The following is a 25,818-nucleotide window of genomic DNA, read 5'->3' as shown; positions in this document are numbered from 1 at the left end:
TTCTATCATTGGGAACATAAAATGGTGTAGCTGCTGTGGAAAACATGGTATGGTGGTTCCCCCCAAAATTAAACATAGAATTACCATATGAGACAGCAATTTCACTTCTTACCCCAAAGAATTGAAAGCAGGGACTCAAACAGATTTTATTAAATTGAAGTATTGTTGATTTACAATGTTCTCAGTTTGGGTGTACAGCATAGTGATTCAGTTATACATTTATATATATACTCTTTTTCATTATAGGTTATTGTAAGATATTGAATATAGTTCCCTTGGCTATACAGTAGGACTTTGTTGTTTATCTATTTTATAATAGTTTTTTATAGCTTATATATGCAAAGCCCAAACTCCTAATTTATCCCTCCTCCAACTCCCTTTGGTAACCATAAGTTTGTTTTCTATGAGAGTCTTTTTCTGTTTTGTACATAAGCTCATTTGTGTAATTTTTTAAGATTTCACATATAAGTGATATCATATGGTATTTGTCTTTCTGACTTACTTCACTAGTTTGATAATCTCCAGGTCATTCCATGTTGCTGCAAATGGCATGATTTCATTCTTTTTTATGGCTGAGTAGTATTACACACACACACACACACACACACACACACACACAACTTCTTCATCTGTCTATGGACATTTAGATTGCTTTCATGTCTTGGTTATTGTAAGTCGTGCTCCTATGAACCCTGGGGTGCATGTATCTTTTCAAGTTAGCGTTTTCTCCAGATATATGCCCAGGAGTGGGATTGCTGGATCATATGTTAACTCTATTTTTAGCTTTTTAAGGAATGTCCATACTGTCAAACAGATATTTGTACCCCAATTTTTATAGCAGTATTATTCACAATAGTTAACAATGGAAACAATCCAAATGTCCATTGATGGATGAATGGATAAATAAAATGTACTATATACACACAATGGAATACCACATTCAGCCATAAATAATAAGTCTGGCAAGTGCTATGACATGGATGAATCTTGAACACATTATGCTAAGTGAAATAAGCCAGACACAAAAGACAAATATTGTACGATTCTGCTTACATGATACACCTAGAAAGAACAGTCAAATTCAAAGGGAGAAAATACAATAGTGGCTCCTAGGAGCTGGGGCAAGAGAGGATGGGGAGTTATTATTTAATGGGGAGAGTTTCAGTATGAGATATTGAAAAAATTCTGGATATGGATAGTGGTGATGGTTGTATAACAATATGAATGTACTTAAAGACAATGAACTGTACACTTAAAAGTGGTTAAAATGGTAAAACAAAATAAAAACAAACAAAATTTCCACTACTAACTTTCCTTAGTAGGAAATAAAACCTAAGGGCCTTAGTCCGACCACAATGTATTTTTCCAGATGATTCTTCTTCCTTTTTCCTTACTCTGTATTTTCTCAATCTCCTGCTTTCTATATTTGCTCTAGTGGCCACCTACACATGGCGTGCTCTTTCCCTACTTCTACTCATTTTTCAAAAGTCACATCCTCACAAATCTTTCCTGAAGTCCTCCTACTATTTCATACTAAGTGGAAGTAATCTCTCCCTTTTTGAACTCCCACAGCATGTGAACTGTCTTTCTTTAGCACTTACTGCTCTTCCTTGCAATCAAAGAAGGCACATAATGAGACATAGGGGTGTAGGTTAAGGTAGTCCAGTTGGCTGTCTAGACAGGTACCTCTTCAGTGCTACAACTTTAAGGAATTTACCATCATCCCAGAACTTGTTCTCAGACTTGCAAACTCAGAAGCCTGATTTAAATAGTAAGCTAAGTGGAACCACCTCCCTGAGGGCTCTTCTATTCACAGAAACTGATAGTTATATAAACTAGGATCCAGTAGATTAATTTACAATGAAAAATGCAACTACCAAAAGAACTGGGATCCTCTAGGTGGCAGATCACTAAATTCTGTCCCTATAGTAGCAAGACAATTGCTGGGTGGGCATGTAATCACACCAGGAAAGCACATTCATCTTAAGCATTTCTTAGCTGAGGCAGCCTGAGATATTCTACCCTAAGGACATGGAAATCTTAATGGACAAGGAAACTTTAATGTCGAGGTTAACTTCACTGAGACAGGGCTCATGCTTGCCTCTGTAACTGTTTAGTTTTGGGTTGTCATGGCTGATTAAGCCCTTTGGTTCACAGAATCTCTCTTCAAATAGGATACAGAATGACTGGTTTATAAAATTGATTAGGCTTCTATTCTTTAAATTACAATCACGTCAGCCTTGAGATTCTTCCCATTTGGCCTGAATCAGAGTTTGGTTTGTTTTTTGATCATGTTTGTAGACAAGCTCTTGGCTTACTCCTACGGCTAGCTCATTTCAGAGCTGTATTTATCAGGCTAGCTAGGTTATGCTGCAGTAACAACTACAACAATCTCAGTGGCTTACAATAACAATTACATGTCATATGCGTCAGCTGTGGCCCTGCAAATCTTCCTGGGACCAAAGCTGGAAAACCAGTTCTATTCAGAACATACTGCTCTCATGGCAGAGGAAAAATATGGTGGAATCATGAGGTGGCCCATACATTTCTGCTCAGAAGTGGCTCAAGCCATTTCTACTCACATTTCATTGACCAAAACATAGCCAAGCTTGATGACATTAGGGTGAGAAATAAAATCTCCTAGGGACAGGCCAGATAGGGTTTTAGAAAAGGAAGGGCAGAGATTATTGATGATCACAGTCTACAGTAAGGACTAATATTCAGCTGGTATGTACTAGTGTGACTGCTACCAGTTATGATATTGACTATTAAAACGTGAAATATTTTCACACTAGCTGGTAAATAGCTGCTGTACGAAGCCTCCTGACAACTCCCCTCCCCGGGACCTAGTATTCACAAACTAGCAATGGAAGGGTTAACACCTAGCATAGAAGGATATCTCCAGGACCCTTCCTGGATTTCACATCTGGTAGCTCAGTGCTTGAACACTACCTGTTATTAATATGTTTACTATTACCCTTGGCTAATTTCCTCTACTATGTATGTTATTTTAATTCTTATGGCAAACTGATTTCTAGGCTCTAGGAGGGAAACTGACTGCAGCCCCTATATGCTGTCAGTACTTAATTATAACAATGATAACTAAGAATTTTGCTTTGTGCTGCACATTTTTATTTATCTAGTATATGCAATAAGTGCTCAATAAATATTTGTAGAAAGATTGACCTAGTTTTTTTCCCAGTAGCTAAGCTTATCTATTTCAACATACTATTTTTTTAAATCTACATGCAGCAATTCTTTTTTAAACTTTTTATTTTTATTTAAACTTTTGTTGGGGGAGGTAATTAGATTTATTTTTTAACAGAGGTACTGAGGATTGAACCCAGGGACCTCATGCATGCTAAGCATGCAGTCTACCACTTGAGCTATACCCTCCCCCCTCAATATACTATTTCTTGTTTAGAATTAGTTTTTAATTCATGCCATTTCTCATGTCTGAAAATATTATCACTTACTTCTTTATAGCACTTTTGCAATTTACAAAGCACTCTCCCTTATACTATTTCATTCTATCACCCCAACACTCCCAGAAGGTAGGAATTAGATCATTTTACAGATGAAGAAATCGAGACTCAGTGAAGTCAGGTGTCTTGTAACCAGTTAGGTTTTGTTCATTCATTCATCAAATATTCATTGAGTGCCTGAAGTGAGATTTTTTTTAAGGCTGGATTTGGAGGCTATTTTCCTGAGTTCAAGTCAAGGGTTTATTCTAGTATTCTCAACTATTCTATCACCAAGGTCATAAACTCAAAGGAAGGAAATAGTAATTGTGACTTGATTTTGTTGTTGAGGACTCCTGCAACACAAGTCTCAGAAAGGCTTCAAGGTCATTTTAAAAATTCGAGGTAAACACCAGCAGGAGCAGTCTCATTTCCCTTTGTGCTTGTTACCTAGTGCAAACTGTCTCCTTGTAGATAACTCCTTCAATACATGATGCATTAATCTACATGTTTTGGGGCCATTCAAACTGAGTTTTGACACCTACTAGCTGCGGAGCCATGATCAAGTTACTTAATCCTTTTGCGTTTCAGTTTTATCATCCGTAAGACACAAATAATGCGAATGCCTTCGAACTAAGCAGTTGTGGAGATTAGAGAGATAAAGTATGAAAAAGATGTAATGCTCATTGCAGTTCAGTTTCCAACTGTCTTTGAAGAAGTATTAAACCACGTTCAAGTGAGAAAAACAATGTCCATGTAGACGTAAGGTTACAAGGTGACCGTTTTGGGAAGTGCTGTGATTCTGGAGCATATAACTTAACAATTTTGGTGTTAAACCCCCTCTTTTACGGTACTAGTAGCTATCTTTAACTGTGCACTTAATCTGGCATCCCTATGATGTGCTTCATCCCCCAGCTGTTTCCTCCCAAATTAAAACACACACAAACTACTTAATCCCTGAAACTCAAGTGTGCACACCAAAGCAGAGATCCGCAGGATAGAACGAACGCCCTACAGAAGCCACACGCAACGCGCACAGAAACTCCTAAGAGGGGCGGGGCCAGAAGACTCCAGCCTCCCGTTCCGTCTCACCAGGTCACCGCCCGTTTTCAATTCTCGCGAGATTTCAGTGACTCAGCTTCTGCGCGTTTAAGGCTGAAAGTCGAAGCGCCAAAGGAGGGGGGGGAAGACGGTGCAAACGGCGTGGCCGCCATCTTGTTTGTACCCCCGCTTCGCGCGCGCTCTGTTCTCCGTGACGCACGCTTCCCCCTCCCCTCCGCCGTGCCCAGGCCTCTGCATTGCTCGACTCCACAGGAGCGCGGGGGCGGTTCCTGCTTTTTCCTGGACTCCTGAGCAGAGGCGTGTAAGTATGTGGGAGCGTCTGCGGGAGGTGGGGGGAGAGGTGAGCAGCAGCGGTGGCGACGGGGGGAGGGGCTGCGCTTCCCGCCTTCGGTGGAGACCTCACTTCCCTCGCTCGGCTGCCCGCCGCCATGTTGTGTTCTCGCCTGGCCCGCCGCTGTCGCCGCCGCCGCACTCGTGGGGTCCGTGCGCCTTGGCGGCCCGGCCCGCGGGCTTTCTCCCATTGGCGGAGGGCGACGGCGGGGGGGCTCGCTCGTGATTGGTCGGTGGCGGGGAGGCCGAGGACCTGGCACCTTATTGGTCGCGCTGGCTCCGGCCTGGGGGGGGGGGGTGATGAAGGAATGGAAGGCTGTAGGGATGCGCGCGTTTCGGCTCGGGCTACTGGGCGATGACCCCTACGGCGCAGGCGTCGGGTGGAGGTTGGGGACGAGCATAGTGGCCTTAAGGGGGAAGGAGGATGATGGTTTGGCAAATGCTTCAGGGCCCATAGTGGGAAGCACTCCTAATTCCAGAGGTACCCTCCATGGAACATGCGTGGCCTGGGATAGGGGCGTGCAAGTTCCAAGGGTTGCCAGGCTTGGAAACGCTGAAACCCGAGTTACAGGTTGAGAGAATCTTCGCGATCCAGGGGTGTTACACTTGGAGTGTAATACGGGGAGTGACCCTGGTGTCCATGGATGCCAGATCTGAGGGCATGATACCGGAGGAGAGGGCATCAGGGCTCTAGGGACATATCTGAACAATAGAATTAGATCAGGAATTTTGCTGGAGAGTGCCAGGGTTGAAACATTGAAGTTTTGTTGGAACCCTGGAGTCCAGTTACCAGACCTGGGATGTTGGTGTGAGAAGGAAATAAACAGACCCAGGTTGAGAGAGGGATTCTATGGGATAGATGTGCCCAGTCTTAATAACTGAATGCCAAGCCTCGGAGGCACAGCATTAAGTAGTGACAGATCTAGAGGAGTGAATAAATAGAAGCATTTTGGGAAATATTTTCAGATTTGGGAATTAAGAGAGAAATAGTGATAGATTATTGGGTCTCAGGACCCCTGCAGCTAATTTTGAGATGTTTTATGTGAAGTTTTACTGCTCTAGGAAAGATTCAGGTCAGGACTTAGTTTCCAAGTTTCCAAAGCTACTCTTTGCAGCAGACATCAGATTCTTGGCAGTTATTTTTGAATGGATATTGTTAGGTTCGTCTTTAGCAGAAGAGAGCTTGACATAGATCTGGGTCTTGGCTCATTTGTTTCTTTTTATATATTCCTAAAAAATACACCCACCGTCATATGCACTTAAAAACATTAAAAAAAAAGCAGCCTGGAATGAAAATAATTTAGTACATATCTACTTGCATCTTGTCTTAAGTAACAGGACTTGTCAACTCTGTGTGGTTCATATTTCAAACAGCTTTTCTCCTGAGAGTTGTTAGAGTCAGCTTGTTGGAAGTACATTCCTTTTCCGTTGAATTGTAATGACTTGGATTGTTTTACCTTTGCTCCTCCCAAGATTTGGGGATTATGGAAACACCTCTGTGTTTAAACCTGTGTTTAAACCTCTGTATTTTCCTAGTTTGTTTTTCCTTGTCTATTTTGGACTAAGGTGGTCTTTTCAGTTTTAGATGGATGTTAGACTTCTCTGTCTTTATACCAATTTCAGGAAACTGGTTTTCAGATTTGGTCAGTTTTATGTGAATGTAACTAACTTTTTAAGAGAAAAGGGGAAGGCAGTAGAGGAAGGAATTAACATTTTGGAACACATTTAACGTTACATTCATGTTAGGTAGGAATTATCACCCCATGTTGCAGATGAGAAAATTGAAGATCAGAGAGTTTAAGTAGCTTGTCCAGTGTCATTCAGTGATTGAGGTGGGATTCAAATCCAGATTGCCTGATGCCAGAGCCTGTAGTTTTATCTGCTACGTCATGTTATCAACGTAAACCTGACTATTCAGACTCCCAGGTAGTTTTATATTTCACAATGGATCATCTTTCTTTGACTTCTGGGTATTAGGAGTGTACTGAGTGGGAGAATATAATTAATAAGAATTTCATGTACTGTTCAAAGATTCAGACCACAGACTAGTAGTCATATAGAAGATAGGTTCTTCAGCTAGGTATTTAAATCATATCCTTTGGTTTCTGTTGTGAAGGGAGAGGTTTACAAAGTAAACTGGAGTTTTTCTGAACCCAGGTAGATAATGGGGAAAATATGTGCAGAAGGTTTAAGAATCCGCATTCTTTAAAACCAGGCTTCAGAATATTGCTGACATAGTTTTTCTATATATGGAAATGATTAATGCCAGCCAGTGAGGTACTACCAAGAGCACGGTGTAAAGAGCTCACTGGAGAGTTTTTTCAAATATCATCAGTTCTTTAGGATGTTTGTCTTCAAACACTGGGACCTATCCAAAAGCCTAGTGCCTTCTTCAAACTGGAGTGATTCTAGGATATGCTTACCCTGAACGATGTGCAAGATTAAAACTGGACACAACAAAATATTTGCAATCCCAGTTTTGCATGGAAACCTTTAAATCAGATTTCAAGGGGAGAGTGGTGAATTGGAAGTCTTAATTGCTTTGTGTCTTGATACCATTAGGTGAGGGTTTCTGCCCTTGTATTTGCAATTACACTGCAGTGTGGAAGATAGAGTCAAAAGTATGAGAAGAAATAGGGCTCCACCATACGTTTTGTACATCGGTCATCTCAGCTTCATTTGGCTCAGTCATTAAGTTAATCAAATATGAAGAATGTTATGGCATCCATAACTTAGTTTCTTTTTTAGCAAATCTAGACAAGGATATGAAAACAAGTATACACACATGTCTTTTTTTTTATTCATCAAGCATTTCTTGCGTATCTGCTCTTCATTACTAGTGAACCACCTTCATTCTACATTAGCTCATGTACATTCTACGTTAACCCATGGCCACTTGCTGGCCCTTGTTATCATCTGAAATTGACCACCCTGGAAATCTTGACCTCCCGGGAGGTCTGAGTTTGTACTAAAAACTTGTGAACATCAGTTTTGTCTTCTAAGCAGAACTCATGCTAATACTTTATGCTTTGCAGACTGTGCCCATGTCATTTAATCCTTATGACAAATAATTGTTACTTCATTTATGCTTACACATTTTCTATTTGATCAAAACTGATTCATTGTACTAGAAAAAATACAGTTTTTTATCCCCATTTACAGAGAAGTGGAAGCAAAGTGAAATGGGCCATTTTAAGTATCCTTTTGAGGCAGTTTTGAAATTCGCCTCTAATCTCGAAGTTCAAAAGTACTGGGCCACTAAAGAAATATGAATAAAATTCAGGATTAATATCATAGTTATGCCTTTTATTGAGTGCTTATATTGAACCAGCAAGGGTATAAATATATGTATTATCCTCACACAGTATGAGGTAGGTACTATTACCACCTTCATTTTTACAACTGAGGAAACTGAGGAGTTTCAGTAATTTCCTCAGGGTCATACAGCCAGTAGGTGGCAGAGCCCAGATTCAAACATAATTCTTAATTTGTACATAATGTGTGGAGCCCTTACTCTTAAACACTGTGTTCTCTTGACACTATAGAATACTATGAGAAATAGAAAAATTCGTACATCTTAGGATGTGACCTTTGATTCCTTTCAGTCATGTCCTTTGTACTGAGACCCTAAAGAGTGTGATGACCTTGACAAGGTCATTTAACTATGCAAAGGCAGAGCCAAGTTTATTTCAGATCACTAGATTCCCAGGCCACTGCTCATTCCTCTGGACAGCTTTGCCTCTCCTTTGGAAGCATTGATTTGGTGGCAGAGGTGACTCTAAGGCACCTTTTGTGTTTTGACAAGTTTGCGTCATTCACAGGAGAGAGACTAGTAGAGGATGAGGGTCACAAATGACCTTCTTGAGGTTCATTCCAGCCTCAGGCGTACAAGCTAGGAAGAACATTCCTTAGCCAGCAAGTTGTTCTTTTCCATTCTATTTCTTGTGCTCAAAGCAAACTGATTGTGAGTTATCTGATGTCTTACAGTCTCTCTTTTCATTTTGTTTATTCAGTTTTTCATGCATGCATTGTTACTAGTTAGGAAGGCTACAAGGTCATTTTAGTATTTTCCCACAGAGACTCAAAGCACCCAACATAATTTAAGTAGATTAATTGTAGTAGGAAATGGATTTAAAATACTTGGGCCAAAAAGTGCCTTTGAGAGGGGCCACTGCTGTTGCTGATGTTGGCGTCAGAGCTGGGAAAGAATTCTGTCTCTGCAATGCATTTACCCGCCCTGTGAGCTGGAGGTCAGATTCTTAACCTGTGTGAACCTTAGATTCTTCTGGTGGAAAGTAATGGTTAATAATATCTGTCTTACAGAGTATGTCTGAAAAATAAATACAGTGGTAGATGATAGGTGCCTGTCACTGAGTGGACCTTAGTGAGCCAACACATCACTTTCTTTTTAGAACAGTATAAAATCTACCCGGACAGCAGATTAGTGCTTCCCTGATGAGGAGACCTTTTGTAATTACCTATTCTGTTATGTACAGTGAGATTTCTTTATGGGGGAGCAACCACTTGACATGAATGAAATAGTCTACCTTAGTTGTGTTGTTGTGGTTTAGGAGCTGATTTCCAGTGGATCAGTGTGAGGTCAGTATTACATATGAATGCACAAAGTCATAGGATCATTTGTTTCAGGGTTAAATTGTCTCCTCATCGCCTCTGTTAATTCCTGGGTGCTGAGTGGTTATGATTCTGATGAGAAGAAAATGTCTTTATTTGCCAAATAATAATGATTATTGAAATCAGAACAGCCAGCTTTATCATTGTGTTCAGAAAGAGGCTTGAATTATAAGGCATTTAAAATCTTTCTAATTGTTGAAATTGTCAGTTGAAGTAGGACTGTCAGTTTGATTTGTAGTCTTCTGGGTAATATGTTCTTTGAAGTAAGCAGAAAGACAACATTGTGGAATGGTTCAGTTAAAAAAAAAATTTCCCTGCCTGCAGAATTTTTTGCCAGGTTGCAAAATTTGCTACACCCTTCTCACACTTCTCCATGTTTTAGCAGTGATGTACCTGATAGCAGTGAGGCCTCCTCTGTACTCATTTTAGCATGGGAGGTATATTTTCCATTTTGGTTTAAGTTCTTACTTGTCTGCAGATTACTTTTAAATCCATTGTACCTTTTTTTTTTTTAATACAGTGAGCGCTTTCTAATGGATAAACTTAAGGTGCATTTTAGAGAGCAGGACCTTTGTATTTGAATATTTCCAGTAGAATAGATTTAAATTAAAGGTTCAAATCTCTATGTCCAAGGTTTATAAGGTGTCCTATTTAAATGAATACCCTTTATTTAAAATAAACAGTATACTGTTACAAATCAGATTTAAGAATTATTTTTAAATATGTTCATGAATATGAGCTAAAATAGTGATCTTGCTTCACTAAATGCTTCACTAACTGCTTCAGTGACTCATAGGGAATGATACTGGAATATAGAATACTTTTTTATCTTATCATTGGCTTACATTTGTTAAAGTTACTGAAGGTTTTCAAAATTCCTGATTACTGTTAACCCTGTTCTCAGGAGCTGCAAATTGTCCAGTGATCTATATGAAGTGTGATTCTTTGCCCAGTGTTAAGAAAACATATTTCCTCTCTGGTGGCATGATCTGTCCATTTAAAAGAGAAAAAAGAAAGTACATGCTATTAGTGCTGTTGAACATCTTTGTCATTTTTAACTGTCTCAGAAATTATTACTGTACCCTGAAGGTAAGTAGCTTAGAATTTGCTCATTATCAAATGGCAAAGTTGGTGCCTTTTTAAGAAGCAAAGCATACTTGGCAGGCAGTAATTTGGGAGGCAGAGGATTGCTCTTTATGGTGATATTTAATGTCTTTTTCATTAAAAAGGGAAATGCCATAATGTGTGTAAAACTCCAACCATTTTGGAAGATGGTCAGAGTAGAGTTGCCTGTAGTCTTCTTTTCATTCCACTAAAATTTGTAAGTTGGCTTACAGTAGCATTTCCCAAGCTGTTCATTGAACATTAGTTCTTATACAATGCTAATAAGTGTGTCTGGGGATGGAAAAGGGATCCTGAATGGCCAGAGTGAAATGGATTTCTTCTCTGCAGAATTAGTTTTGAGAGCATCTGTGCTCATATACCCTTCAAGAGAAAGGATACATTATGCAGTGTTTCTTAAACTTACTTCACCATGGAATCCTGTTTATGAGAACACCTAATAGCATTCATGTTATGACTGGTGTGATGTGGAGACCAGGTGAGCAGTTCTGGTGTAGAGAGTTTGTGAATAAAAAAATGAATTCTTGCCTATAGGATAGCTTGGCCAATAGAGGGAGAGGACTTTTCTTGGAACATGTAAGATATGTCTCCAAAGTAACAAAGATTCTTAGGGATGAATGTGATTTTTAAAGATCATTTAGTCCCATTGCCAGTAACAATAATAATAGTAGCAGCCTCCATCTTTTGGAATACTTGTTGTTTATCAGGCACAGTATTGTTACTCTACATGCATTATTAACCACTGGTCTCTCTAGAATAGTTCTTCATCCATTGGTCTTCATTTATGCTTTGGAGAATGTAACTTATTTTTAAAAACAAATAATTCAGAATTTATAATCCTCTTATGGTCTCATTTATTAGTTTACTTTATTCATTCATTTACTGAGCAGCCATTTACTGAGTATCAGCACCATGTTCCTTATTCTAATGATGTTAGCATTACTCAGAATGTTTCTGGGACTTCTTTGGGGATTATCTTAAGAATGTTTGTCAGATTCTTTTGAAAATGTGGCAACACACTTTTTTTTTTTTTTTAAAACCTTGAAGGTGGTTTTGATTTGGGAAGTAGTTAATAGTTGTTCAGGACCAAGTCAGGTGAAAGATATGGGTCAGAAGTCACAACGTGGCAGCCATCAGTTGTCTTTGATCTGCTTATAATTTTTAAAAAATTTGTACCAAAATTGAAAATGGAGAGATTTAACATTAAAACAATCTGGTTTCTTTTCTTTTTTTTTTTTTCTTAAGCCAGACAAAATGATACTATTTATGAAGCGGCTGCAGGGGTTCTGGAAGAGATAATGAGGGTAGTGGTACAAGGAATGGCATAATGGATGTTCTCTGTGATGCTACTTAAAATATTTTAGAATTGAAGACATTTAAATTTTTCATTTATTTGGAGCTAATTAAATAATGTAGGTTTATATTTGATAGGGAAAATTATTCACTTTTTTTAGGTGAGAAGAGATTACAGAACGGTTTGATATTTTTGTATGGTATTATCTAATATTGAGGGAACTAATTCAACCTTGTATCTCATTTACATAAGACAAACTTAAAGTATATAACCCCAAATACTAATGCTGCTTGATTCTGGGTGCTTGGATTAAAGGTGTTCTTAACTCTATCCCATTAACCTGTAACAGCATCTGTGCAAAACAAACTACTGTATATATCCATCTCATCAGCTTAATATGTAATAAGGCACACAACAAATTTGAGTCAAATGAATATGGCTTTATATCCCCATCTCAATATATGAAAAGTTCATTTTTCTCTAGAGAGTCTCTTCTCTGATATTTCCTGAGACCCCCAGGTTTACTTACTAGTCCGAAGGGGTCAGTTAAGGACACCATCAATAAAATGTTCAGGCCACCGAAGAGCCCAGTTTCTTTGCTGCTGTTTTTGCTTCAGCTGGAATACAGTGTAACCTCCAGGATCAGGTAATCTGGGGTACTGAGCAAGACTCTGTCCTTGGCAGGAGTTATCATGATGGTTGAGGCCAACTTCTGCTGTAACTCTGGATCTTTAGTTATTCTTCAGGATGCCAGATCAAGAGCTGTGCTAGCATCAACTTTTTGTGTGCAGGATCTGGGTTTTACTTCTTTTTTGAATCTGAAGCCCTTACTGCAGTGAACCAGCATTCCCCCATAACCTTCATCAGTTGGAGCTGCCTCCTTAGGTGGGACATGCACTCTCCAGTTTTCCTCAATGCCCACTACTCCCTGTTATTTCACTGACACTATGACTAAAGTCAGGTTTGATTTATATCTATGTACCCAGCACTGGGGATATATGTGGATATAAGTAAGACACAGTTACTGCCTTCAAGAAGCCCTTCTCTGATAATAGACACTTGGTAAAAAGTAATTATAATATGTAAAAAGTACTATAGTCAAGTGTATACTTAAGATTGAACACCTACCATATGTCAAGTATTAATGCTGAGTGCTTTAACTTATCTCATTTAAGCCTCAGCACTTCTGTGAGTTGGTGTTATTTTTTCCATTTTACACATGAAGAAATGATCTCGTAGATGGTTAAGTAACTTGGCTGAAGTCATACAGCTAGTAAGAAGGTAGTTGTGATTCAAAATCAGTTTTCTAAGAGCATCCATTTCCACTTTGCCGTCTTTGAAAGCATTAAAGCTTGGCTAATGTAACCAGATGCGTTGGTTTTGTCTCAGGGTGTTTTTTAGGGCAATACAATTCAATTGTCTGGTGTAAATGGCTGCTGAGATGCAGGACCAGCAAAGAATGTGAATTAGAATCCCAGAGATCCCATGAAGCTTTAGATCACAGTAATGACAAGCTAGAGAAGGGAATGCTGTCCTAAGTGAGAGGGTCAGGCTGTCAATTGGAAATTCTAGAATAATTGGAGTTCTCTTTCCACTGGTGGCTTGAATTCTGTTAAGGTGATTATTGATGAGAAATAGGGGTTGAAGTGTTTTTCTTGCGAACTGCCAAAACTAATAAAAACTATGCCAAAGGCTTTCACAAAGTATCAAGGGACATGTTTGGTTTAATCTGGTACATCAAGCAGAGTCAGAGGGTAGGCTTTTGGAACAATAACCAGACCTCAGCCAGGATTGGTGGTGAAAGGCATAGATTTCCGGCATAAAAACTGGGGAAGATTTTTAGTAGCAGCTGGTAGTCCTCCCACACTTCCTTTTATGGCTCAGGAGTTGCTTTCTGTACAGTTGCAGGGTATGCTGGAGATAGAACAGAGACTTTTCTTCATAGTGGCTTTAGGGCCTTAAGGAGATAAGCCTTTCTGAACCTTAATCCCTGTGTAAAACAAAGAATTTGGGTTGGATGACTTTTAGCAATTTCCCTTTTTTCAATGCTCATTTGGACACAGTACAATATACTTTACATATGTTAGGTCCTTTTATCTTTACAGTGGCTCTGTTGTATAGATAGTGATACCCATAAATTACAGATGAGGAGACTGAGGCTCAAGGTTCAACCAGTGGCATATAGTTAATATGTGGAAGAGTCAGAATTTGAAACTAGCTCTGCCTGACTCCCAAGTATTTGTTTTGCCATAGTGACACTAACTATAGTGATGTGAACGTGTTCTTCATATTCCTCTGCCTCCCACCCCTCACATGAGCTTCTTTGCTTCCTTGCAGCTGAGTTGACCCTCAGTGTTGTGGGGTTAAGAGAGGCTCTGGTGTGGATAAGGCGCACAACTGGCCTGTTGTCCTCCTGCCTTCTCTTCTGAGGCTGGTAGCTGTTAAGAATCTGTGATCTAAACTTTCGGATAAGAACTACGATGTCTGCAACTCTGTGTAGTTTCAGGGATCATCCCACAATGTACCCTCTTAGCAAAACTAAACTCTTATTTAGATGCTAGAGTGAAATTACCATGCAATCCCTTGATATTTTAATGTGTACTGTTTTTTAATGGTTTAGTTGTTAGTTGTTTCAGGTCATTATAAATTATAAATGTGATTTCCTGGTGGTTAAATATATCTAATAGTTTAGTAGTAAAATTTGTATCAGTGTTTAGAGTGCTGCATTAGCTAGATCTCTAACCAACAGATCAAATTAAACATTAGTCAGGTATTTACTTTTTAAATTCATGAAGTTGAGTGTAGTGGTTTTTGCTACCTATACACAGTCAGCCCTCCATATCTGTGTATGTGGGACTCTTAGATGCAGAGGGCTAACTATACTACGCCATTTCATATAAGGGACTTGATCATCCTCAGATGTTGGTAAACACGAAGGTCTGAGGGTCAATCCCCCATAGATTCCAAGCGAGGACTGTATCTGTGATACCTAAGAATTTATTTGAATGTACCCAAGGTGCTTCATGTCTTGGTAAGCAGTGTGGTGCCATGGAAAGACTACCACTCTCCGTGGGACCTGAGTTTGCATCCTGTGTGTATGGCTAGGAACCAGTTGCTTAACTTCTCTGATCCTCACTCTTTCTCCTAGAGAAGTTATTATAGCAGAGTGATTGGACAGACCACCTTGCTTCTATTTCAGGGATATGCTAAATCTCTTCATATGCCTATAATGACCTTTCATGTAAGATCAACCAAGATATTTCTAGAAAATATCTCATCTACCTGTCAAAACAGCTGTGTTGTTTAGTCCTGGGATACTCTGATGAGAGGAAGCAGATCTAAGGAGATTGCTAAAGGCCTTAGATAATAGTGAGATGTTTCTATTTGACTACTAAAAAAAAAAAAGGAAATGTTAATTGATTTTCACCATATTAGGAGGCTCCTCTTAAAACTAAACAGTTGGGTCCAAAATCCGTAAGGAAGTCTTTGACCTCCACTCGTAAATTTTTACACCCCAGGATGTCTTCAGTAACCACAGTACTTTTAGACTATCTCTCCTGAGATCAGGCCTGCTGCTTATTCTTGAAAATGTAGTAGAAAAGTTTATCCTTTATGATATCAAAACTGTTATATTAAGAGCTAATCAGCAACATTTCATAACCATGCTAAATGAGTTAATCCATCAAACTATATTGCGCTTTAAACAACATACTCACTGATGTTCACTCTTCTTTGCCTTTTTTACCTCATTTATTATTATATTTCCCTCTGAGGTTCTTGGTAGACTTCTCGGAAATGCCACTGTCCCTATCACTAACTTGATAAATTATTCCAGAATTTTCCTATTTAGATTAGTTTGTGTTTCAAAGTAAAGTGATTTGTCTGTAGTAATTTTTGCTTTTAAAACTACCGTGGACATGACAGGTACCTTTTTGGAAATCTTGCAAACTGTTGTATGACCACTGATACCACTCTTTGTTACTGTTAAAGAAGTTGCATTTTCTTTGGAGCCACTGGATTTAGCCCACACAGTTTTCTCTTTACTCTTCTGTTAGTGCTCAACAGAAAACTGAAGATAGTTTAGTCAGACTTTCCGACCTTGTGCACATTGCTTCTCTGGTTTACTGCCATGGGATACTGTAGCAGTATCTTACAGACATCTTTGATGGCCAATCAGAAGCAGTTAAATTACCTTAAATTTTTTAAATGGAACTCTGACAGCCAGTAAGAAATCCTTTGGGTGGTAACTGTAATAACCCTTTCGCATGATTTTCAGAACAATTATACGTTTTCAGTATCTTCTGTTTTGGAAGCACATGAGGCCCTACTGCATCTGCTGTGTGCATTTGCCTGGCATTTCCAAGCCTTAAGTTCCTCGTAGTTTGAAGTCTAGATCTGACCCCTGTTCTGCTTCTCAAGGTAACTTTAAAACAGGAAGTGTACAAAGGAGGTAACTGATGACGTGAACAGCCAATCATGGCTTTGTGTTCTTAGCTGATAAAGCAGCTCAGCCAATGGGACCACTTTGGAGGCAAGGTTTGGTGTCAAATAGCATGCTAGATTGAATGCCTTTGACTGTTAAAGTGGAAGGAGGCTGCAGGGCTTCATTGGAGCCTCGGAGTTTTTCACTGAGGCAGGGGTCAGCTGAAAGACAAAGAAAAATGGCGAATAGTTTGCTGGGGGGTGGGGGGACAGCTGTTCGGGCTTTCACAGGAGTGGACATTCCAGACTCAGGTTTCTGCATCTCCTGCTGCCTTTTGTTTCCTCCGTCCTTTTTGGGGGGGAGGGATAGGAGTGACTTAAATTCTCCCTGTCCGAGGAGATATAAATAACTACATGTAAAATTAATGCAGTTCCCGGTAAGTTTGATTCTTTGTTTTGTGTTAAAATGGTAGAAACTGTTTAGCTTCAGAGAGTGTAGACAAGTTGCACTGTTTCAGAAAATGGCCACTTTACATTCCATGCATACCTTTTGGTGCACCTAGAATACCTTGCTCTGTTTAGATTTTGCATGCCCTTCAACTAGGATTTCTTTTCCTAGTTGAGTATTACTGGAGCAGGTATATGAAGAAAGGCTAATCATTTTTCAGGGACACACAGAAGCAAAGCACTTTCTCTTTGCATTCGGTAAAGTTAACTGTTTTCCAAATAATTTTCCTTTGTTCAAGTGCATTGAAGCTTTCCGACAAAATAAGCTGAGTTGTTATAAGACTTTATCTATTGCCATGCACTTTGTTGACATCTGTGTTTTCAGAGGTGTGAGCAACACCATTGCTGTTCTAAATTTGTGTGAAAATACAATTTGCACTGATGCAGGTTCTTATGGTGAAGGCCCACATGCCAGTGTGAAATTCTCCCATAACTTTCTTGATTTACCTGTCTGCTTCTAGATTCTAGTAAGTACCAATTAATTAACAATCTTTGTTTTAAAATGCACATTTTAGCTTAAATGCTGGTTAGAAACATCTCTACTGTATTGGCAATGACAAGAGCAAATCTTTTTCCACCAGTTCTACACGTTTTGTTAGGTGTTGATTTAGTTCTTTAAAATGATGTGAACAAAATGCTTTTCATTTTCTATATGAAATCTTTAAAATCCTAATTTACCTGTGCAGTTTCTGAGTAGGAAAGTTGAAAGTACAGGCACCCTGTCTTTTGCCCTTGATATTGTTTTTTCCTCTTTAGGGATATGAAACTAATGCAGGTTGCTGGCTAATCAGTAACCAGCCAGTTCTTGTGAAAGTGAAATCTTCTATCCCACATACTAAAATCTATAATACACTTGATTTGAAGAAGCAATTCTTTGTTTTCCTTTTATTTGCAAATTTGGAATGAAGGTCATTGGAACATTTCTGCAGCAGACTCAGTACGGAACAGTGAGCCGGCAGCACTCAGCTTCTGGGTAGGGAAAAGGAGCAGGCCCTATTAGAGGAGAAGTTTGGAGGGTGTTGGTTTGCTTTCCCCTTGAGTAAAGAAAGGATTTACCTGAGAGGATCGGTAGGGGTTTAAATTTGGGGCTCGTGGAATTGGAGTGGTGTAGCAGTCAAAGTTACTAGATTCAGGCCTCTGTCGTTGCTCGCAAAAGTGACCTTGAAAAACTGCCAAGGAGTTGAAAGATTGAAGGACAAAGTTTGTTTATGCAGATTTGGACTGAAAAGCTCTGTTTAAGATGAAAAGAAACTGTACTTCTGATGTTCAAGTCCAGTGGTTAGTAAGAATATGTTATAGATTCAAATTAGGAGTTTTCAAGCAGTAAGACAATGGGGCTGCATTCATTCTCTCTCCCACTCTTCTTCGTTCCGTTCCCTCCCCTCAGCAAAAAAATTTTAAATCCTTTTGGTATGATAGTGGAGTGAACTGCCTAACAGATTCAGATTCCTTGCATGCTACCTTGTCTTCTGTGTAATCTGGAGGGTTCTTAGTGAAGAATGGTATTTCAGGAGTTCAGAGTAGTTATGTTTGTGAAACTTCTTTTGGGGAATTGGAATGCTTATGGTAAGAAAACAGTCATTCAAAAAAAGAAAAAAAAGGGCAAGTGGTCATTCTGGGAAGTTAAGTGCTAAGAAAAAGGAGTATGTGTTAAAGAATACATTTTAACAGATAATTATTTTAATTAAAATTTTATTTTTTATGAGTTATTGACTTACATATTATCAGTTACTCTAGTTTTTAATATGTGATTTAAAAAAGTTGTAGATACTGAGTGACCCTGTTGGCCCTGGGAGGAGGCCTGGAGCAGGGGAGGCAGAAGGTAAGTGGCTCACAGCCTAGGTGAAACTCTTTAAGAAGTTTGTGGATTTAACTTCTTGGAAAGATGTCTAGCCACTGCCTCTTGCCTGGGTTCCTAACCTGTTCAGGGTCATGGACTCGGAGGCTCTGACCTACCGCCTGGGAAGATAGCACGTAGGCATGCCTGTGCAGAGCCCTGGTGACTGAGGTGTTTTCCAGTGTGTGTTGAAGGGTGTTACTATGATCTCCTTATTTAACACTTTAGCCAGATAAATGTTTCCCAGAGAAATGAAGAAAATTCTACTTCCATAAGGAGCAAAGCCCTAGAGCTAACTATAACTTAGACTGGGGAGTGGGTGTGTGTGTGAGGGGAGGCTTAGATGGGGTCTGAGATTTGGGCATTTATTTACTCTGATTACAGTATTTGAGGCAGCATTGTGCAGTAGCAAAAGGAGGAGACCTGTGTTCAGGGCCCACTCAGCTGTTACCAGCTTTGTGAGCTTGGGCAAGTCAGCCATTTAGTGTCAGCTTCCTCACATGTAAAAATGGGACCTAAAAATAGCGCCTTCCTATTTAGTGGTGAGTCTCAAATGAGATCATGTATGTCAGTGTTTTGCAAATTGTGAAGTGCTATATAAAAATTGGTTGTTACTAATCCAAACTAGGGGTTAAATGCTTGTAAAGTTAGGTGTGGCATCAAAGAAGAAAATGCCAGAATTTTAATATTTACAAAAGAGTTTGTTTAACCCGACACATCTCTTTTTAAACTGCTTCCACATGCCTTCACCTGCATATTCCTGCTTATGCTGCCAGGACCCTATGTAATGCTTACACTGAGACCATCTAACATTCCTTTACCAAGATTCCTATGGAAGAATTCTAACCCCTCTGTCAAAAATTAAGGGCCCTTTAGAATATGATAAAATGGGGAATGCTGATTTTTTTTTTAAACCCTTGTTAGATTTAGGAACCTCTCAGAATAGAAACTGGGGACTTGTTCTATTTGGATACTAAGATTTGCAATATAAGCAGGTAAGTTGTAATAGTTGCAGATGTTTACCAAACAGGAGTTAACATTTTTAGTTTGTGCACCAAATATTTATAAACAGGAGCCATTTTTGTTTGCTTTGTGGTCATGTGATCTCTTTTCATCAGCTTTCAAACTTGGGAGGTAGTTACAGCTTGCAGAGTAGTAGTAAGCTAGTAAATGTTGGGATGAAGACTTAAAAAAATAATTGGTCTCATCAGAATATAAATGTGGGAATAAATTTCTCACAGTTAATACCTATTGTGGGATACATTTACAAGGTAAATGATGGGAACCCATGGGGATTTCTTTCTCACCCATTTTACATGCCTGGTGTCATCTATTTTTAGAACTCCCCTACCCGCACCCAGGGTGTGTGTGGATATTTTGTGATCTATTTGATTTCCTGTCCTATTAAGTCACTTCTTCTCAGGCCTGGTCAGTCAGTATTGGTGTCTACCTCCTTTCTGTGAATTGAAGGAATCATGTTTAGACAGAATAAAGTCTGGCAAAATTGGCATTGGCCTCTCCAAATAAAATTCTAGTTCCGAGGATGTGTATGTTTGAAAACAGCAGTCATGGTCATGTGAGCTTATTTGTTCCTAAAACAAGATGGGGGTCTCCCTCTTAAAGTAGTTATATACTTTCGTGGAGGCTTCTGTAACCCCAAAAGCATTTTTAAAGCTAATCATTTATACATGGTCTTCTTCATAAATGAAGTTATTTTTTGCCTATTCCTATCCCCAATAATACATGCATACAGAGTTTGTATACTCTAAAGTTAGCCTAATGGAAATCATTTAGGGATCTAGTCTAGTTCCCTTCTTGTAAAGTGGGGGAGTTGAGGCCCAGACAGGTTAGTTGACTCAACCCTTCACCTGGCCTATGCAGGTTCAGATATTTACCTTCTACTCAGTTTGTTCCATGTTTCTTTTATTCCTCTAGGTTGTTGTTACTTTTTATTTTTCATATTTGTCTTCCTTTTTGGTACATCTATACAGGTTTGCTATTTGAACACAAAAGAAACAGAGGTAAAGTGGGCTATGGAAGAGGTTCAGAAGTCTTCATGTGGAAGTCTGCTGGTTAGAAAGACTGCTGTGGCAGCAGACTTACTGTCCCTTTTGGGATCTGAAGATCTCTTGCCTCAGCCATTTGCTTATTCAGAAAGTTGAGAATCAGCTAGGAAGCTAATGGTATCCACCTGGCTGAGGTATCCCAGAGAGCTGGGTCACTTCTATGCATTACAAAGAAGTAAACTAAGGTATACAAACACAATGCCTGCATGCCAGTTTTGTTGTTAACACACCTCAAGAACAAGCTAATTGCCAAACAAGTTTGGGCCTGGTTCTTTAAGTGAGTCCTTAAAGCCAATATGTATTTAATAAACAAAGATCCCAGGACCATTTTAACCATTTAACAAGACTCAAATAGAAATCATTGTCTGTATACTCCCAAAATAATATTTTAACTATGCCAACTTTAATCTTTACCACTAGCAAAGTAGTGGTGTGTATCTGCATGTGTATGTTTGGGTAGTTGTGGGTTTGATTTTTGTTCTTATTTTGCATATTCTCTGATAGACCATAATCTACTTGAAAATCTTTAATTTTTCTCTTTTGTAGTTGGATTTCTTTTCACCACTTTCATGTATTTGAACAAAAAGGTACAGTATATTGAAAGAATAAGAGCTTGAATGATGTAACTTAAATTCTATTTAAGTCCTGAGGTATACTGTGACTGAAAATTATAGTAGACAGAGCTGGATGGTATCTCCCTTATGCGTGCATTTCCCAGAAGCTTAGTTTTCTTTTTTGTCTGTTCTTTCCGCTGCCTCAGTATTGGGCCTGGCGCTTTAGAACTTAGCTTCTATTTGTGTTATCACCCTTATCTTCCTGTTTCTCCCCTCGGCATCTCAAAGCCAGACCTTACTGTTCAATAATTGACCAAAAGTTTTTCTCTAAGAGTTTTAACTATAAATTAAATTACAGGTCTGTACCCTTCGGTGAGAAAGGGCAGTTGAAGGATAAGAAATGAAGGTAAATTCCAGTGTAAAGGTAGAACTAAAGGAAAAAAAAAACACCTCGTAAATGTTTAACTTTAAAGTGGCATAACGTAGCTTGTGACCTTGTGTTCTTTAGTTCAAAGGAAGAAAGGAGACTAAAATAACCACAGCAAACAGCAGTGCTGATTTACTTGGTTATCCTTTTTTCTTGGAAATACTACCATTTTGGTCTGTCTCCATAGTTTCAATTACATAGAAAACTAAAGAGAAGACCTGCTTGACTGGAAATATCCAGATAAAATGAATTTTTCCTTTATCTACCTAAGCTGTATAGTTCTTACCTTTGAGAAAATACTCACGTTGGATGCTTTAATGCTTTATACTTCCTCTAACTAATTCACCATGCATGCATGTCTTTTATGTGGAGATTTAAAAAATGTATACAAATAAAATTTTACTGTGAGATCTAACAATCTGGTAGGGGAGACAGATGATGTATATCAATTACATGAAACTGATATGGAAAGTGCAAGCAAAGGACACAGAATTCAGAGGAGGGGAGACCTTTACTTCTGTCTTAGAAATGAAGGAAGGCAACTGGGTTTAACTGGATTTCTGGGCTCAGGGAGCTAGGGACAAGGGCACTTCAGGTGTGGAAACAGGAGAAGCAAAGTCATGATTCCAGAAGTGTAGGGTGGGCTGAAGAGAGCAGTAAATGGTCTAGTCTGCTTAGAGCATAAGGAGATGAATTTGGGACAGGAGGGAGTGGCAAGAGAAAGAAGTCTGGAGAAGCAAGTTGGAGTCAGATGTTGTATAGCCTTAACTACCAGGCTAAGACATTTGAACTGTCTGCTTGATATTGGTAAACCATTGGAGATTTGGGGTAATAGGTTGATGTGGCGATATGAGAGCTGTGCTATTATAAGATTTATTAGCATCATTACGTGGAAATGAGTAGAAGTTGAGTGGAAGACACTAGAAACAGTGAACAATGCAGTGAATTCACACATCCTAGGTTCACAACCCTTAGGATTGTTAAGAGTGTTATAAGACACAGCAGTGTAAAAGGCTTAGAACTGTACCTGGCACACTGTGTGTGCTAAATGAGTAGTATTAACTATTACCATCATTTTTATTATTACAGAAGTGATGAGGACCTGAACAGAGATAGTGGCGATATGAAGAAGGTCAGGAGGTGGACAGTGTTGGACAGTTACTCCAGAGTTTAGCAGTTGGTCGGAATTGAGGAACAGGGTCTAGGATGACAGATTTCAAGCCTAGGAGACTGGTGAACAGAAACAGAAAAGTTAAAAGGGGCAGGTTTGGGGAAAGAAGAAGATAGTTGTGAATTGGACACAAGGAGTTTGAGTTTTGGGTGGCTTTCCAGTTGGAGATACCCAGCAGGCATCTTTGAAGTTGGACTGGAGCTTTGGAGAAATGTCAGAATTAGTAACATATGTTTGGAATTTAAGCTTATAGAGATCATAGCTGAACCTGGGGAATGGATGGGACAATCAAGGGAGAGTATAGACAGAGGACTAGAAGAATAAAGCTTCATGTCAAAGATGGAAACACAAAAAACGTTGGACCCCGAAGTTTAAACATCTAGAAGTGACCATGGTGGAGTCCTCTAGGCCAGTGTTTCTAAGCTTTTTTGATTGTGCACCCCTGTTATCTGAGTGTGCAGTTTCCATATATGAATTAGTATTCTTTACTCTTAAAAAGTCACTTGTCCATTTTTGTAATGTTAATTTAGTTAAAACTAGGGAATATCTATAACTTATCTAGGCATACATAAGAAAGTGAAAGTGTCACCATTAGCCTACATTTTCCTCCAAATACTTAAGAATACCATGCGTGATACACGATCTTGTGTGTGACAAGTTAAACTGAGCGAGGGCATCAGTATCAGCCCATAGGTTACATATTCACAAAGCTAATATTAACATTTTCTGTGTGTGCCTTGTTATGAAAAAGATTAGAAATGCTGCCCTGCAATCTGGCCTTCACTTTTTCTGAAAAAGTACAAATATTTCCGTGAAATGTTATGTGGTAGCTCCTTGAGATTAGTTATGTATATGCCTGTGTGTGTGTATGTATAACCATAAGCTTTCCTGTTTAAACTTTTAAGTATACACACACATCTCCATCCAGTGCAAAGGCTTTGTTTTTGGTTTTTTCTTTCTGAGTTGCATTGGGCTTAATCTTACTAATATTAGCTTTGTAAATTTTCAACTGGCAGCATTCTGTAGGAAGCCAACCATAAATACACATGTAGGAATTTGGCAGCATTTGCTTAGCAAGTAATTTATATCCACATGATCACAGTAACACTAAAGAGCAGCACACACAGTGAATTACCAGGAGTAGGACAGCAGAATTTTTAGGATTTAGCAGAATTTTTAATGTAAGTCACCTACATTTAATTTCTAGGATAGGTATGTTGTAACTATCTTCAATCTAAAATAAAGGAAATAAGAAACTTTCTACTAGAGAAACAGTGGTAAATTTTCAGCCATCTTACTTGGTTATTTATATCCTGAACTCCATGATTATTTCTCTCCTGGTTAATTAACTGGCCAAATGCCTTTGAAGCTACCCTTGAAGGCAGTTAAGCAATGTAATATGTTAATATGAAAACATAGTATTTTACAGCTAATGGAATGATTTTATGTTTATTCTCTCACTTGGTATTTACCTAAGGTTGGTAGGACAGAAGATTATTATCCCCATTTGGTGGGTGAGGAAACAAGAGGCAGAGCCTACCAACACAAGCCCTGTGCTCTTTGCATTACCTTGTTACTGTATGTGAAAAACTTTTTTCCCTGTGCTTATTCTTCCCCCAAAAGGCATACGTTACAAAGGAAGTGGGGAATTTCCTCAGACTTCTCGCATAATCTTACATTATGTGACTAAACAAGTTGAGTATAAAAGGAACAAATATGTAGTCAAATTGAATTACTTTAAAAGTTTTGGTCAAACAAGGTAGGTGAACACAAACTTTTTTGTTTTTTTCAGAGCAAAACATAGTACAAATAGATACTAATATGAGTACTAGTGGCATATTGGGAAATTGTTTTGTGTGAATCCTCAGTTCACTAAGGTCAGATAAGTAGTTGAAGGATTTCCAAATAGATAGGAGGTTAGAGCTGTGTTTGGTATTCTGTGGTGTTCCTTAGCTGTGTACATATACACTTTGTGGTAGGTATTGGGCACCTCTTAGATTTGGGTTCATATCTTAAACCACAGAGGTTGGTGTTTTTAGATGAGTCGTGGTGTTCTTAAATAATCAATTGTTTTGTACTTCTTAGCTGTGATTTTTAATCTTTGTTTTATCCCTATTGAGGTAGTTAGAACACAGGATTTCTAAGAGTAATGGCTGCATATTTAAAATAACATTGTCACCACGTTCATGATATAACAATGGCTATAATTTTGAAACACTGCGTAGAATTTAACCTGATCGTTCCTCCTGTAAGTGTGCAGCTATGGAAACATCTCCAATAAGGGGGCTAGGTAAGGCTATTCCTCTGAACTGTAGTGAAAAGATAGAGTGACTTCTCATCACTAGGCCCACATAGAGTGAACTTGATCTGCCAGACCTTTTTATCTCTACTCTTGGTTGGTGACCAGAATGTCTCCAAGTCCCAGTTCTTGTGGGCTACTGCAGCTTTAGCGAACCTGGAAACCTTAAGCTTTCCACTTTGAAATGTGTAAGAATTTAACATCTTGGCATGTTGGAGTACTTTTTCCAGGAGAATGATCAGGAAAACTAAAGATAAAGGACTTGATGGATTTGTGTTCCAGACTGAGAAGACCCATATAGGTTCTTAAATTTTTGGTTCTTTACTGAGTTATCAATTCTAAAGAGGGAGGAGAACATGAAAGAGCACAGAACTAAGAATCAGGGCCCATAGGTTGCGGTTTCAGTTTTGGCATATATTTGCCCTGTAACCTAAGGCAAGAGAGACCCTCAGTCTGTCTGGATTAAGTATCTTTATCTGTCAATGGGAATATTAGTACCTGTGCTATGTTTGTAGAAAAACAAATGAGGTAGTGTAAAGGAAGCTTCTTTACAAAGTGTAAAGCATGTACAAATGTAAGAGATTAGCATAACTATCTCAACTACTTTGGATTCTTTGAAGTGGTCTTCACATTC

At 38.9% G+C, this 25,818-nt stretch overlaps 1 protein-coding gene across 3 annotated transcripts in view; it reads left to right on the top strand.

The window, feature by feature from the left end:
- Window positions 1-4,623: 4,623 nt before the first annotated feature.
- NFYC (nuclear transcription factor Y subunit gamma) overlaps window positions 4,624-25,818 on the top strand; it is a 59,420-nt gene continuing 38,225 nt past the window's right edge. Inside the window, exon 1 of one of the 3 annotated variants that reach the window (XM_072974676.1) lies at window positions 4,624-4,824. The gene's annotated coding sequence lies outside the window, so the exon portion shown is untranslated. Of the gene's footprint in view, window positions 4,825-16,506; window positions 16,761-25,818 lie in introns of those variants that run through there. The other 2 variants (XM_006215847.4, XM_072974675.1) reach the window with 2 other exon arrangements.

Source organism: Vicugna pacos, chromosome 13 (genome assembly GCF_048564905.1).
Source record: "Vicugna pacos chromosome 13, VicPac4, whole genome shotgun sequence".
Taxonomy (NCBI): Eukaryota; Metazoa; Chordata; class Mammalia; order Artiodactyla; family Camelidae; genus Vicugna; species Vicugna pacos.
This window is presented reverse-complemented; position numbering and strand designations above follow the sequence as displayed.